Below are 17326 nucleotides of genomic sequence, written 5' to 3'. Positions count from 1 at the left end.
CTTTTTGTGCTTTTTCATTATGGAAGGTTTCAATACACACAAAAATAGAGTATTATAAGATGTGCTACTGTATTCATTATCCAGTTTCAACAGATGTCACCATTTTCCCAGTCTTTTGTTATATAGCATCCCATTCACTTTATGTTCCTGAAATATTTTAAGGCAAAGCCTCGACAGCATATTATTTCACCTATAAATAATTCGGGAGCATCTCTAACAATTAAGCCCCCTCCTTTGTTTTACATAGCCATGGTGCCATATTGCAGCTAGCAAGACAATCAGGAATTCTCAATAGCATACTGAGACGTTCCTCAGTTGTCTCACAAATGCCTTTTTACAACTGGCATGTTTGAATCAGAATCCAAACCAGGTTCACACATTGCATGTGATTATCATGACTTTGAAGTCTTCTTAAAATCTACAACATGGCCAGTCTCCCTCTTTTTAAATATTAAAACTGGGTTCATTTTCCTGTAGAAAGCCCACATTATGGATTTGGCTGATTGCTGCTTTGTGGTGTCATACACCACGTTCATCTGTTCTCCGTACTTCCTATAAGCTGATACTTGCAATTAGGGCAAGCTTGTCTAACCCGTGGCCCACGGGACGCATGTGGCCCAACACAAATTTGAAAACGTTCTTAAAACACTATGGGTTTTTTTTGTGTTATTTGTTTTGTTTTGTTTTGTTTTTAGAAGACCAATTCTGTTTGCAGTGTGTGAATGTTCTAGGTGAGGGTGGGTTAATGGGGAGAGTGAGACTAACATAACATCTATAAATGTCATGACTTTTTGTTGTTGTTGTTGTTGCTTGTTTTGTTTTTGGAGATGGAGTCTCCCTCTGTCACCCAGGCTGGAGTGCAGTGGCGTGATCTCAGCTCACTGCAATCTCCATCTCCTGAGTTCAAGTGATTCTCCTGACTCAGCCTCCCAAGTAACTGGGATTACAGGCGTATGACAGTATGCCCTGCTAATTTTTGTATTTTTAGTAGAGATGGGGTTTCTCTCTATTGGCCAGGCTGGTCTCGAACTCCTGACCTCAGGTGATCCCCCTGCCTCAGCCTCTCCCAGTGCTGGGATTACAGGCATGAGCCACCGTGTGCGGCTGAAAACACTTTGAGGTTTTTTCATGGGTAATCTTGGATATGTTATTTGCTTCACTCAAGAGATAGTATGTGGCTGTTCATGTCTCACAATGCTTCGATTGTTCAGTGAGTTCATGTGCTGCCCACCAGATCTCCCTAATACAGAGTTTTACATTGTCTTTCACCTGTTTGTTTTAGTATCTATTAATGATTATTTCGTTGGCAGTTGTAAAATAGCCATAAGTAAATTGATTTAATTAAACTTCTTCTCTTTTCTAAATCTTATCTAGAGTTTGACTATCTGTTAATCATTCATTTTGCATATTTTACAGCTTTTTGGGCGTATTTTACATTCTATCTTCTGTTTGAATATATAGAATGCCTTGCAAACCTCACTCATTTCACTAGAAGAGGCAAGTGTTTAAATCCTACTCTTCTAATTTATTTCCTTGTTCATGTTTTCCTGCACATTCATAAATGAGGAGGACGTTGATTTGTCAGTTATCTTCAGTGCTTAGAATAGTTGCTGAAACGTGACAAGAATGTTTATGGAAGAAATTACCTTATGGGTTGTACATGTCCTCTAAAGACATCATATACACTCCTACATTGCATTGGTGAAGGGGCCACCAAACAGCAGAATCCTGAAACTTGGTTGAACTATGAAAATGTTCTCTTTTTTTTTTTTTTGAGACGGAGTATTGCTCTGTCGCCCAGGCTGGAGAGCAGTGGCACGATCTCAGCTCACTGCAAGCTCCACCTCCCGAGTTCACTCCACCTCCTGGGTTCACACCATTCTCCTGCCTCAACCTCCTGAGTAGCTGGGACTACAGGCGCCCACCACCATGCCCGGCTAATTTTTTATCTTTTTAGTAGAGGCGGGGTTTCACCACGTTAGCCAGGATGGTCTCGATCTCCTGACCTCGTGATCCGCCCGCCTCGGCCTCCCAAATTGCTGGAATTACAGGGGTGAGCCACTGTGCCCAGCCAAAAATGTTCTTGATACGTTATAATTTCCTCAACCCCTTTACCCAGCATTGGCCATTCAGGCAAAGGAATAGGAGTTTCAAGGCTTGCACTGTATGTTTGCAGAAGGAGGGAGGATGGCAGATAGGTTTGTGTGTGTTGGGATGGAGGAAGTATACAAATAAACCAATTAATATCAATTGTTTTTATGTGTTTATTACACATACACACACTCACATACACATAAGCACACATAATTAATCACACCCATGAACACATGTACACAGCTGGTCTACACCAGATTGCCCTGACAATTTTAGAGCTGTGTGCTGAGAAATTTTTTGGCTTTGAATGTACAAGACGTATTACGGAGCAAAGATTGCCTTGGCCCTAAGGGAGATGATTTTCATCTCTACCACATGAGTAAAACCTGGGTGGTTGAACCATAAATTATTTTGGGTATATCGAACTTTCTTCAAATAACACTTAAAATTAAATGTCCAGGTAAGCAATTTTCAAATCAAAACAACTGAAATTGTTAATAGTTATGATCATGCTTATATACATATTGAAATGTATATGCATATGGAAATGTGTATATAAGCATGCTCTTCAGTAAAGCCAAAAATGACCATGGAGCAAACATACGAAAATGCTCCCCAGCAATGAAAAAAATGACTCTATGGCAAACAATAAAGTAAAATGCTACACCGTCTTCCTGTAGAGGACCCACTAGGTTTGGACAAACTGGCTGTACTCAAATACATGTGCCAAAATTGAACAGGCTAGGTGTGAATATTCTAAGGCAATTGAAAGACACTTTTTCTTTAAATAGGTTTAGGTGTTGATATTATCTCTAAAAGTAATTAAAAGATGATCGACATAGTAAATTTTCTTTTAAGCCACGCCTTTAAGCACATTGTAGGAAAAGGACTGTTAAACGCCACCATCTCTTATTTAGAACCCTTGGGGCCATAGTTATTTTAGAATTTAAGAATCATTTGCATTTTATGAAGTTAATATGGTGTATATAACATGTCCTGTGTAACTCCCCAGTGAAGTCTGAAACAGCCACAGTGTATATGTAGATTATTTCTATAGCAAAACATATGAATAGATACACCTAGTAAGACAAAAACTGTGGATATGTAGATATTCTCACATTAGTTCAGGTTTTGTCACAAACTACAGCTTTCAAACCTTCTGGAATTTTATAGTTGAGGGCGAGAGATTGTGAACCTTCAAATGAACAAATAAATATCTACCTTTTCTGAAGAAAAACAAAAGCCAAATAACAAATAAATCAAGAATCACTTTTCATAAAGGTTTTTAAATCCCTCAAATGAATGTCTTCCTTCTTTCAGTTCACAGAAGATTTAGAAATACAAAATAAAGAAGGCCTATCCACATAGTCAATATATATGTGTGTGTGTATGTGTGTGTGCGTGCGTGCGTGTGTGTGTGTGTGTATAAACAATTTTACAATTAGTTCCTGCCATACAAAAAACATTAGATTTTTTTTTTTTTTTTTTTTTTTGAGATGGAGTTTTGCTCTTATTGCCCAGGCTGGAGTGCAGTGGCACGATTTCAGCTCAGTGCAACCTCTGCCTTCCAGGTTCAAGTGATTTTCCTGCCTCATCCTCCTGAGAGCTGGAATAACAGGCGTGCATCTTTTTTTATTTTTATTTATTAATTTATTTATTTATTATTTTTTTTTTTGTATTTTTAGTAGAGATGGGGTTTCACCATGTTGGCCAGGCTGGTCTTGAACTCCTGACCTCAGGTGATCCACTCACCTCGGCCTCCCAAAGTGCTGGGTTCATAGGCATGAGCCACTGTGCCCAACCAAAACTTCAGATTTGTATCTTGTTTGTCCCTCAAAGCCTATTAGTTGAAAGGCCGACGGACTCACTGTAAGGTCCATTGTTGGTTGGTGGAGAGCATTAGGGAGCTGACTCTTGGCAGATGAGGAAAACAGCATGATTACTGCTTTGTGCCACTCTGCTTTGCGGAATTGACCCACTCCGAAGTTGTTCTTACTCCATGGCAATGCAGGCATTTATCCAGTGCTTCTGCAAGAAATAATTTGGGCAAAAGCAGTAAGGAAGTAAGCCTTAACAGAAAAGTGGGACCCAGCAAGAGTAGAATCTACACATCTGCTAAGCCCAGCCATCATATATATATATATATATATTTTTTTTTTTTTCTTTTTTTTTTTTTTTGGAGATGGAGTCTCACACTGTCACCCAGGCTGGAGTGCAGTGGCATGATCTCGGCTCACTGCAACCTCCGCCTCCCGAGTTCAGGCGATTCTCCTGCCCCAGCCTCTTGAGTAGCTGGGACTACAGGTGCATGCCACCACGCCTGGCTCATTTTTTGAATTTTTAGTAGAGACAGGGTTTTACCGTAGTAGCCAGGATGGTCTCGATCTCCTGACCTTGTGATCTGCCCGTCTGAGTTCCCAAAGTGCTGGGATTACAGGCATGAGCCACCGTGCCCAGCCCTTACATATTTTTAATGTACATTAGTAAATTATAAATAATGACAGTCTCCATGTGGAAAATGAAAATCAACTTAGCTTACAGATTTTTAAAAATTGGTCAGGTGGTCTTGTCTCATATATATAGACTTTGAAAGATTTCAGTACATTCTATAGAAGGCTCTCGAATATCTGATAGACTCCCCTGGCAGCTTTCACCTGGTGTGTGCGTGCACAGACATAATCAACTTAGTCTTTATCCTGCAGTAAACAAAGTTCGAGAGAGGTTTCTGAAATGAAGATAATCTTCGTTCTGCCTTTCGCTACTACCTAAAGTTACCTTGCGGGACTCTGTGAAGTTACTCAGGTTATGTTTTTTATAACAAATATAAACCACAGAATTTGCCGAAATGAGAAATATTCTGATGAACATCATGATTTGACTGAGGATGGAGGAATTGTAGAGAATGGTTAAACTTGAAGATACTTTGTAGGAAAACAGGTCATATGCTACAGATGCTACTTTTAAAAACATGCTTTTTCATTAAATGTAAATTTACCACATTATTTTATTTATCTTCAGTAATTTAATAAAACTACTGCTAGGCTTTTCTAAATTTTCACAGATATAATGTTACCATAGGCATCTGTGCACACATATCTTTGTATACTTGTCCAGTATTATCCATAGAGTTAAAATTTTTAACTTGAAAATTCTAAGTCAGAGGCATATGCTTTTAATATTTTGCAGTACAATTTAACTTGCCTTCCAGGAAGTTTATACCAGATTACATTCCCATTAGCTATATATGAAAGTGAACTTCCTCACTGGCAGTTGAAAATTTGTCTTATTTTAAATTTGCCAAATAGCTTGTCATATATTTATTGCCAAATTTCAAATTCATTCCTTTTATAAAGGAGTGGTTCATGTTCCTCCTCCCCAGTCTATTTAGTTTTATTCTTATTACAATGTAAGAGCTTTTTATTTATTAAGAATATTTATCTTTTCATTAAATATTTGTTAAAAATATTTTTGTTCCACTTTTCTTTGTGTGGATTGGATAATGCTTTTGTTTTTATTTATTTATTTATTTAGAGACAGAGTCTCACTCTGTCTAGGCTGGAGTACAGTGGCACGATCTTGGCTCACTGCAAACTTCGCCTCCTGGGTTCATGCAATTCTCCTGCCTCAGCCTCTTGAGTAGCTGGGATTAAAGGCATGCACCACCACGACTGGCTAATTTTTGTACTTTTAGTAGAGACATGGGGTTTCGCCATGTTGTCCAGGCTGGTGTTGAACTTCTGACCTCAAGTGATCCACCCACCTCGGCCTCCCAAAGTGCTGAGATTACAAGCATGAGCTACCGCGCCCAGCTGGGTAATGTTTTGAAAAACAAGTATGTACTCTGGGTCCCAATATGTTCTAATTTTTCTAGCTCTAATATCATAGCTAACAAAGGCCATCTCTATTTAATTGCTTATATTTTATTCTCAGGCTTTCATGTTTTAACCTTTGCATTTAAATGTATTTTAGTATAAAGTGTGAAGCAAAAATGTAAATTTTCCCCCTTAAATGCTAAACAAACTTTAGTTACCATTTATTGAATAATTTATCATTTTCTCATTGATTTTTTTTTTTTTTTTTTTTGCAATGACAACTTTGCCATAAATCTCTCTGTAATATTTCCTGATCAGGCAGCAGCAACACATCGCTTTAATTTACCTTGTTTAAAATGTATATATTCTCAACTTACATCTTTGTAAAAATTGTCTTAACTATTATCATACATTAATATTCCAGATAAACTTTAGAATTCGTGTCTTCTCTACCCTATTCATTTTTCTGTCTTTGGAATTTGTTTGAATTTGCATTAAAGTCTCCTTTAATTTTGAGTCATCCAATCACATTTATGCAAGTACTTTCCTGGGAAATATTTGTGTGAAAAGATTTTCTTTTAAAAATTGATATACAAGATTATTTCGGTCTTTTAAAAGTGTTTATACTGCTGAATCCTTTCATGATTTTTGTTAAACTGGCTTGTGAACTAGTTCAGCAAGTCAGTGTCATATGCTGAATATCTAAATATATTTATAATGAGAAATATAAGAAAACATAATAAGAATATTTCTGTCTTACATCCGTGGAGAGAAAATAGAATATTTATAAATGCAAATGCTCTACAATTACTGTAAGGAAACTTAAAGATCACAGTCCTGTTCTAACTCTGTAAAGTTATTTGCTTGTTTGTTATTTTAATAGCATCTTTCTCATAAACATTTAAGGCTGGTTATAATGTTATGTGTGTGAATATTGAGTAAACCGAATGATTGGAGGCCAGTTATTTTTACAAAGATTTTATGGAATAAGCAAGTTTGGAATGGATTTCAAAAAAGGGACATTGGAGCCCAAAGGTCAGGGTCAGATACATGTTTTCTTCTTTTCTTTTTCCTTTCTTCTTCTCTTCCTCCTTCTCCTCCCTCCTACCCTTCCCTTCCCTTCCCCTTCCCTTCTTCCTTCCCTTCCTCCTTCCCTCCCTCCCTCCCTCCCTCCCTCCCTCCCTCCCTCCTCCTTCTTCTTCCTTCTTCTTCTTTTTTTTTTTTTTTGGAGACAAAATCTCATTCTCTTGCCCAGGCTGGAGTGCAGTGGTGCCATCATAACTCACCGCAGCCTCCAACTCCTGAACTCTTGAGCTGAAGTGATCCTCCCACCTTGGTCTCTGAAAATGCTGGGATTACAGGCATGAACCACCATACCTGGCCATTTTCTTTGAACTAGAGCTAAAATTCTGAAACTGGCAGTCATTGGAGATAAGACAGGAAAAGGCAGTTGGGAGGCTCCAAGCATGAGATTTCAGGATAAGCATGAGTTGATTACTGAAAATTTCAGATGTGAGATTTCCAGGAACAGTGTGAATCCAGAAGATGTAAGAAAGATGAGTGGAGTTCACACAGTTTGGTTATTCATGCATCTTCAAATATTTTTCAAATAATCTTGGGTGGATACTTCACTTATTTCTGCCTCAGGCCACCTTATTTGTAAAGCAGTATTAGTAGAATCCCCTCCTTGAGGGGTTATTAGTATTAAATAAGTTGCATAGCCAACAGCCTGAAACATACCAAGCACTGTATGGATATTTGCTGTTATTTGTGTGATTGCTGCCATTTACTGAGTGGCATGTGTGTGCTGGTGCTTGAGACTCCACAATGAGGACATTCCCTCCCACATCTGCCTGTAATGCCAAGGCCTTGTGATAAGGGAGTGGCCTGAAGCCCGGGGTAGGGAAGCTGACCTCCCCAGCTATGTTGGGGAAGGAGTCTCAAGTAGATGACAGCTGACCAGTCCTCAGGGTTGTTTGGAAGTGGCTTCTCTGCTGTGGAATGGGAAGAAAGGGTCTTCCAGGAAGAGGGGTTAGCCTTTGTAAAAGTGCAGAGAAACGTTTGTCTGAGCTAGAGAGTAATTAGGAAACTGTGAGCAATTCCATATGACTCTGACTATAGGTAGGCTGCAGGGATGGGAAGAGACAGATGAGGACTGTCTTCCCAGTGCCTAGAACAGTGCCTGGCTCATAATAGGTGTTCAGTGCATCTTAGTGGAGAAATGTGTGAAAGAGGAAGGAGAGGGCTGGGAGGTAGATTCCTACTAGATTGGCCATGGGTAGAGCTGGGGGCTCAGCATTTTCGAGCTCTGAAGTTTTGTCTGCTTGAAGGAACAGGAGCAGCTCTGGATTTTAGGAGGGCAATTCTGTCCACAGTGCACCAGTGTTCTAGGTGAGGCTGGATGATGGAGAGAGAGAAGTCTGAAGATAGCATCCATAAATCTCATGACAGTTCTACCCCAGCAGTGTAATTGAACATTGAGAATATGTCCTATACCTTTCTTTTAGAAAAGGGGTTAGCAGGCCAGGTGTGGTGACTCACACCTGTAATCCCAGCACTTTGGGAGGCCAACACAGGTGGATCACGAGGTCAAGAGATTGAAACCATCCTGGCCAACATGGTGAAACCCCATCTCTACTAAACTACAAAAATTAGCTGGGCATGGTGGTGTGCACCTGTAGTGCCGGCTACTCAGGAAGCTGAGGCAGGAGAATCACTTGAACCTGGGAGTCGGAGGTTGCAGTGAGCCAAGATCGCGCCACTGCACTCTAGCCTGGCAGCAGAAAGACTTCTCTCAAAAAGAAAGAGGGGGAGGGCGGTTAGCAAATTATGACTTAAGGCTAAATCCAACCAACAGCCTCTTTTTATGAATAAGGTTTTACTGGAACACTGTCTGACCTGTTTATTTACATATTATGCACGGTTGATTTAGTATGACAATGGCAGAGTTGGGAGTTTGCAACAGAGACCATATAGCCAGCAAAGACTAAAATATTTTCTATCTGGTCCTTTAAAAATATTTTGTGACCTCAGTCTTAGAAGACTGTTTTTAGGTATTTAATTGTGCCATTCTGGAAAAGTTGACATTGTCGGAAGAGTTCAGACAAATTGATGCATGCATAGTCTAAGAAAAATTGGGCCATATCACTTCCTATGAAGAAACACACCGAAATTTTTATTCAATTCTTAAGTTGTTGTCTTGGTTATCTAAGTTCTATCTCTAGTCTCCGATGGCTATTTTTGTGGCTTTGACCCTAGCTGACCCAGCCTATTGTCAGTAGTTAAGAAGGTAGAATCCAAGTGCTCAATATCATGTTAAGACTTCCTTGCTACCTACTAAGGGGAGTCATTTTTTTAGCCAGCCGTTTTAAGTTCTCCTAACCTATTTCATATGCTGTGTTCCCACAGTAACCATTCCCTTCTCTTGCTGTTTCTTTGTCCTCTCTCCTTCTGTGTTTCTTCTACTGAATTATATGGCACTACTGAATCTGTTTCTCCTGAGCAGTGCCTGCATTATCCCAACTGTTCCAAATTCTTTTTAGAACAGGGCCCTTTGGGTGAATGATGAACCATTTAATAGCCCTATGTATTGTAGAAATTTCACCATTTTCAACCAAACCTGTCATAGGTAAGAACAAAAGTAAGCCATCATGTGTCTAGAAAAACAACTGATTTTCTCACAGACGTTACAAGTTCTTACTCTTCAAATGTACTTTAAAGGACTGAGAGTGTAATTAGGAATCAGCAGAAGTTTTGTGGAAAAGATGCGTTGAGCCTTTTGCATATTAAGGATCAAATTTTACGTCTTGTATGAAGCATTCACGAGGTAATGTTCTTAAAGAAAAAAAAAACCACTCCAGAGGCACAGGAGGAATGCTGAGGACAGGGCTGAATATAGAGATGGAGGAATTACGTGTCTGCTGGGGTAGAGATGGAGAAGGCATGTTTACACTAGTGATGGTTGAAATCATGCAAGCATCTTCCATAGCTAATAAATTATCTTATCCAGTTGGCCTGTACCGAGGGCATACTGTGTACTGGGGCCCGTTCTGTTGGATGCCAGGAATGCAAAGATGATTGGAGCTCACTTTCTGCCCTTGAGGATCTCACAGATTAGAAAGGAGAAAAAAGAGTTACTTTCCACACAATGCTATAAATGTTACAACAGATGAATTTTTCAGATGAAGTGAAAGGAAACGTCTAGAAGGAAGAGGACTGAAATGGAAGAAGACTGGGGGAAAAGAAATAATAATAAAGAAAAAGAAAAAGAATTTGAACCTTTTTAGAGAATATGATTGACCCCATTGTGGAGATCAAGATTGGAGATGAGTGGCAGGCAGCTGTGGAGAGCAAAGGCGGAGATAGTAGGAAGATCAGACTGAAGAACTGAGATTTCAGTTGTCCAAACGGGCATGCTGTTTTACAGTCTCACGTGTCTTGGGCCTATTGGAAACTTATATAGTCTTTCTATGCATGACTTATATATCATACATCGTATCACTTCATCCAAATTTATAACACATTCTGTATTAGTATATAGTAAGATTTTTAAATATACAACATATTTTAAAATACTCCTTACAATTAAGCCTCAGTAAGTGCTAGGAACTTTGCTAAGCACTTTGTATTATCTAACTGAATTCTTACCATGGGTAGGCATTCTTATACAACATTTCTCAGACAAGGAACTTTGCCCACCAAGGTTAGACAGATTGTCCAGGATTATCCACGGGGTAAGTTGCACTCACACCATGGTTTGTCTGACCATAGTTAATTAGATGGGCTCCTATGGAGTAAATTTTAGGATAAGCTCTTGACTTAAAAATGAGCCTTCTAATGGTTGAGGGAGGGGGAGAAAAACCAAGTACACAGAAGATAGCTGGGGAGTGTGGAGCAGAGAACTAGCATAGGCTTTGAAGTCAAACCTAACTGAATTCCCAGCTTGGCTCCACTGCTTGCCAGCCACATGACATTTGTCAGGTCACATAACCACTCTGAATGTCCCTATCTGTACATTGGGGTTTGTATCATCTGCCTTGTTAGCATGTAAAGGATCTGCACCTGTGCCTGGCACTTAGTGGACACTGTGACTTGTAGCTGCTGCTGCTCCTACTACACCTACCATCCTTGCCACTCTTCTTATATTCACATCCATCCTCCTCCTCATACTACTATTACTACCTATGCTAATAGTATGGTGGTTATTGTTAGCAGCAGTAGTAGTTGGAATGACTCAAAGATAAGATTTATGCTAAAAAACAGAAGCACAGTAGTTATTTAAGCCCTCAATTTGATCAATAGCATTAGTTCTGCATTTACTTCAATATTTAGTGAGCATTTGCCGTGGCAGGTCTCTGTGCCAGGGGCAGGTGTGGGACGTTAAAACATGAAGAAGTCATTTCGTCTTTTAGCTGCTATATCCACTAGTTTGACCTTTACGCCATACACTCTTGGTCAGATATTCAAGAAAGAATCTTGGGAGGTAAAAAGTTAGTGCTCATCAAGTTCTGACTGGCTTGAAGCTGTGCATAGCTTTGGAAGGAAGGTCAGGACTTAAATAATTTCAGGATGAGTTAAAGATTACATTGAGCATTTACTGCTTCTCCAGATAATCTGTTTCCGCCCATCATGTGATGGATGTGTCGCCTTATTTACAAGTGCAGATTGTTAGTGGGATACTTTGTTTTAGTGATATCTTACAGAGTTGGGCATTAGGCTGTAATTGAGCTTCTGTGTGGGGTGCTGAGTAGGCCACATGACCCTGGTCCCTGTCTCCAGGGAGGCCAATTACATAAAAATGGCTGCCATATTGCTCAGAGGGGCAGATATTTACAACAACCTTGAAATGGAACTTCCACCCAATATGATGAAGACTGATTTGTGACAGTTTGATATGCCTTTATTTTGCTAAAATAGCAACCTGGCCAAATATATTTTTCAGCACATTTATTATAGCTACATGTTTATATTTATAGCAAAAGTGTTGCTAATTCCCTAGTATATTAACAGGTCGTATTCAAATTGTTCTATTTCTACTTTGGCACAGAATTGCTGAAGGAAACATTTTTAAGGCAAGTAGTGATTATAGCATATCGACTCACTACATAGTGAATTATATATTAAATGAACTTCCTGAACTGAGAAGGAGCTTAAACTGACAAAGAAGATAGTTATCTTAAATTTTGTATTGCTTACATAAGATTTCTTCAAATCTGTTTTTTATTATAGGTTACTGATTGCCTCAATGTTTTCTTTTTGCTAAATTTCTACCTTCCCACCAACAAATATAATTCCCCTTTTAATATGTAATAGATAACCTGGGATTCCAGAATGGATTTTCAGAAACCATCAGAAAACCACCTCGCTTTAGTGTATACAATAAATAATATATTCTTTTTTAAAAATATGAGAGTCAAATAGGTATATGCATAAATCTTGCCAACCCTTGGGCAGTTATAATTTCCATACCAAAATGCATGAGTCTTTACTTGACTATTACTCTGTTATACATTAAGTACTAGTTACCATGGCAACCTTTGCATCACATTATAACATTTAAATATAAGGTGTTGTGTTTCCTTATGAGGAAAGACAATGTATTTGAATTTTTGAATGTTTGGTGAAATACAATCACTACTAAAATAAATAATTTTGTGTAAGGCAGTTGAATTATTTGGGAATTACGTACATTTCCAACCAAACCTATGGAGTGTGTTCATTTATTTTTATTTTTTTGTGATTTCTTGGAGAAGTAAAATACATTTTTTTAAAACAGCACTTGATAAGTATCACATAAAAGTTCATTAAATGCCTATAATTGCCCTTGTAAGTGGCAAAACACAAAATTGAAAGATAGTTGAGGTTATTTATCAGTGACTAATACTTTAGCAAGAGTTCAAATGTAACATCACAAGATTTATGAAATTCTATCCCATATAATGCATTTCTTATTTTTGTATGTCTAGTTGACTAACTGTAACTAGTTTTGATCATACCTATAGTTGAATTAACAGTAGCAATTTGCTCATGCGTGCAAAAGCAAAATTAAAGGAGCCACTGAACTCATCCTTGTGGCAGTTTCAGGAACATGGCCACTTAAATTTAATTATGGAGATTGTTGGGCGATTTCTTTATTAAATATGGAAAAAAACTAGTCATTTCTTGTTGCCAGCGTAGCTCTAGGCCATGAGGCTGTCATCGTTGTTATGTAGACTCCCATATATAACTCATTTTTAGCTTTTTATAGTAACTTTTCCAAATTATTATCACAGCTTGTACTTTTTTTATCTGAAAATAGATAATCTAATGATCACTCATAACTTTTGATGCATCTTTTCAATAATAATCAGTGGATTGTAATATGGGACTATTTTGTGTGGGACATAAGGAAGAGGTAAGCTCTGTGCTGGACTCTGGCTCTGCAGAACGTTTTACATATGTTGTTTCATCTATTCCTGATAACGCTATGATAGAGCTCTTATTAGTCCCTTTTTACAGAGAAAGAAAATACGGTTTAGAGCAGTTGCATAACTAACCCCCAACTGCATTGTCTGTATTTCTTTGAGCTAAGGTTTAACCATATTGGTGTGACCTTAAAGTCCTCCCTCTTTCCTTAATAGATTTGAATTCTACTTCTGACTTGTTACAGACACAGTGTGCATTACGTGTTTAATGTAGAAATAAAAAACACTGACAAAAAGCCTTTTAAAATATTTGCTAAATAATAATTTCAATAATTTGCATTTCTCTACAGCACAGCGGTCTTTTAGGTTCCTGATTTGCAAGATATCTTACTCTTTGTAAGTTGCCCAAGTCCTCTTTTGTTGAAACCAAGCATAGGACAGAAATGAAAATAAATTATAAAGGTGTACTCTTGGAATCAGGAATGAAGACTGTCCAAAGACTGACCTTCAGTTTTGAGCTTTGAAGTTCAAAAGTGGACAGGTGGAAATATTGTGTTCTTCATTGCCCTTTGGTGCGAGATATATTCTAGGTTGCAGAGTATGTGCCAACAGCAGCAAAATTATCGCCCTCCTCCTGCTACTGTAGTAAGTCAGCAATGGCCCTTCTGTGGTCAGAATGGCAAATTCAGCAGCAACTATTCGACAGGGATTTACAGAAACTTCCCCATGGCTGTTAGGAATCTTATTCAGCAGTGTCTTTGAAAACCCGATTCTGTGCAGAATTAACTATGTAGAAATGACCTCAGTTGTGATAAAAGGTATTTTAAACAAATCTAATTTGTAATTTCACTGAATGTGTGTTTTGCATTTAACGCCACAAAGTCTGGTAGATACCTACACATGTATTTTGCATTCATAAGTTTTACAGTGGTTCAGAATTTTTTTTCCGTATTAAAATTTTTAAAAATCCTGGCTTTATAGAGTCAGTTAACCATACAAAGCCACTATACATCACTTAGGTTTGTGATGAAAGAATGGAATTGCAGCTGTGTGAGTACTAGAATACCCAAACATGAATTAGACTCACAAGCATTTGGCAATAGTTCAGAAAAGGAGCTTAATCTGGTTTCATCTGAGACTGCTTTTCTCTGTTCTGCAGCATCCCCCCAAGATGTTGTGTCTGATACCAGATCACAACGTAATGGGAGTGACGCAGAATCGAGAAAGCCCTGAGAAACCAGGGGCACATTTGCTTTTCTCCAGAGATTTTCTTTCTCCTACTTCTTTTTTCCCTCTCCCACGTTCCAACTCTGAAATTCAAGGTCATTCACCTATTAGATGCATTAATTATAAGCCAAAAAAGCAGTATTCATCGTACTGTGATCTCAGTCATATCTATAATTAAGTGTAAATATAATCTTCCCTTTTAGAAATGTACCACCCACCCATTACATTTAAAGTGCTGACTGAAATGAAATAATAGTTCAGAGCAAGATGATTTTAGTTTAACAAGAAAAAAGTTGATAATTTAAGCTTCAAGCAGGGAGTTCTATTTTTGATTACCATTCAGTTATAAATCTAATTTGAGATATATGCTGCTTTTCTGTTACTCAAGTTTAATTCATGGTTTGCTTTCTTGGTTGTATAAGCAAAGTTCAGTGGTTGATCAAGGTTGTTAAGAAGCTCCCCCGAAACGGAATGGGGGCAGAGTTGAGAATGTGTTCGAAAGACATTCTGAGACCCATATCTGATGTAAAACAAACAAATCTGATGTAAAACAAACAACCAAATTTTAATTGAAAAAGACACTTAGAGAGTGCTGTATTTGGGGATTTGAATGGCCAAGTTAGGAATGGCCATTTGCAGGGGAATTGGCTGCAGAGGGTGAACCCCAAAACATTGCAACCTGGTTGACAAAGTCGGTGTGTTTTATTCGTTGGTTATGGTATTGTAAGTCTTTTGGGAAAAAAAATAGGAGCGAGTAAGGGGAAGGGCTTGTCTCATCACACTGTGGACAGTTAAGTAAAATGCTAAACTATGGGTTTAAGATTTACAGGTTAGCTCTGCCAGATGCCACATCTGCCTCCAGTGTTTCCTGGCAGATTCGGGCAGCCTATTACTGGGACCCAGCATAACCGCAGAACATGAGCTTGCACAATGTGAAAAACCTAAAACCATTATAATCCTGTTTAAGGCTAGGATGAATTTGCCCATTTGAAAGCAGACGTAGTTTTCAAGCTTAACTTTTATCAAGCATAAACTTGTCTTTAGATATATATATAATATATATATACACACACACACACACACACATATATATATGCAGGTAAATTCATAATATAAATGAATACCTTATCCATTTTGTGCAAAATTTAATTTAAATCACACCCTGTTCACTTTTTAAAATTCGTAAACTCAGATTTTTCAGCCAGTGGAAAATTTATCTTTCTCATCGCTACAGAGAGTTAAGTATGTGACGTAAAGGCCAAACAATAGTAAATGGTCATTGTTCACTTTATAAGTATACTCTATAATAAGAACACATATATTTTTATCTTCATTTTCCCTAAGGAGGTGTTTAGGGCCCCCTTAAATGTGAGGAAATGTTTATTTTGTTGCTTTAGAAGAATGATTCTATTGTCCAAGGGAGAAAGAAATAGGAACAAACAGGTCTAAGGAGAAAGAAACAGGAATGTGCTTTGTGAAAAAAATAAAGATTAACAGGAACCACTAAAGGTTTGTAAGTGCTATCTGGTCCTAGTACTATGTTACTGCACATAGTCCTTGCGCCTGCATATATAAGTTAGATGTGTGATTTATTATGACTAGCCCATGAAATTATTTTCTTTTAAATTAACAACAGTAAGGTCAACCACAGCCTGTAGCTGTTTTGTAGTTATCATTTTATATTTTTCACAGCTCTATTGTGAATACTGCTAAAAGACAGTGTAGCAAGTGTGTGTTTTTAGATTGACCCCTTGAATGCATTTAATTTCTTGAGAGTGAAAACCTTTGCCACCAGGACCAAGAAGAATTAACCAGTGGTTAAACTCATTTAAAAACACAAGCAAGCATTTCAACGTATTTGCTCAGCCCTTTTCTGAATATTTTATATACTTCTAGAAAAAGGAAAATGAAGAAATAGGGGTGATTTGTGTCTAGAATACGAAGTTATTTTCAAACTCCTTTCCAATGAAATGAAGATTCATTTCGTGGATTTACCAAACTGTAAGGAGGTTGTAATTTCAAATCATTCACAGCTTTATTGATGGAAATTTCGAAGAAAACTTGGACACAGACTTCACTATAACTTTCTTTGTTAGTAAGAAATGCCAAGAGTGATATTTATGTTGAAATTCAAACATTTTTGAATGCCATTCCTAAATGATGAATTATTTGTTACTAGATTTCTGATTTATACAAAACTTTATTATAATAAGCCTTATGTTTTAGTTTGCATTGTGTAGTGTTTTAATATGTCTCTTAGGTTCAAAAGAGGCAATAGCTGAACATATAGATGTCAGATTTTTATCTGATAAATCTGGTTTTATCAGGTATTTATGTGGTAAACATTAAGATACTAGCAATGAGTTTATTACTCAAAATGTGCTTTCAATCTGAAATCTCATCCCTGAAGTTGTATTTTGAAGTAATGTTTATTACATATCTCTTGAAAAAGTCTTGAGCTGGAATCAGTAAAGGCGAGCTTGTCAGCAGCTGATTAGTCCTTTATATATGACTCATCCAACACTCAGAAAAACCCCTTGGAATAGAGAGGTTCTCTTTATGATATTTAGCTATATGGCAGTGGAAAGGGGAGGTTTGAATTTTTGATTTTCCAGCTTATGGGTCATATTTGACCAACTGCTTTCACTAGAAGACATGCCACTTTGTTGAGCTATTTAGGAATCAAAAAGACTGTCTTAATTTAAAACAAGGACGCTTTGTTTTAGTTGGTGACTGCCTTGTGAAATTTTTCAGTTCTCAGCGGGTTAACCAGGGAACAGGGGCAGAGTC

The 17326-nt window shown here is 37.8% G+C and overlaps 1 protein-coding gene across 33 annotated transcripts in view; it reads left to right on the top strand.

Annotated features, from left to right (window-relative positions):
* The window catches only part of TCF4 (transcription factor 4), a 366024-nt gene that overhangs the window by 219495 nt on the left and 129203 nt on the right, over positions 1-17326 (top strand). The window lies entirely within an intron of this gene.

Source organism: Papio anubis, chromosome 19, assembly GCF_008728515.1.
Source record: "Papio anubis isolate 15944 chromosome 19, Panubis1.0, whole genome shotgun sequence".
Taxonomy (NCBI): domain Eukaryota; kingdom Metazoa; phylum Chordata; class Mammalia; order Primates; family Cercopithecidae; genus Papio; species Papio anubis.
Note: the sequence above shows the minus strand (reverse complement) of the source record. Positions and strands in the feature narration are given on the sequence as shown.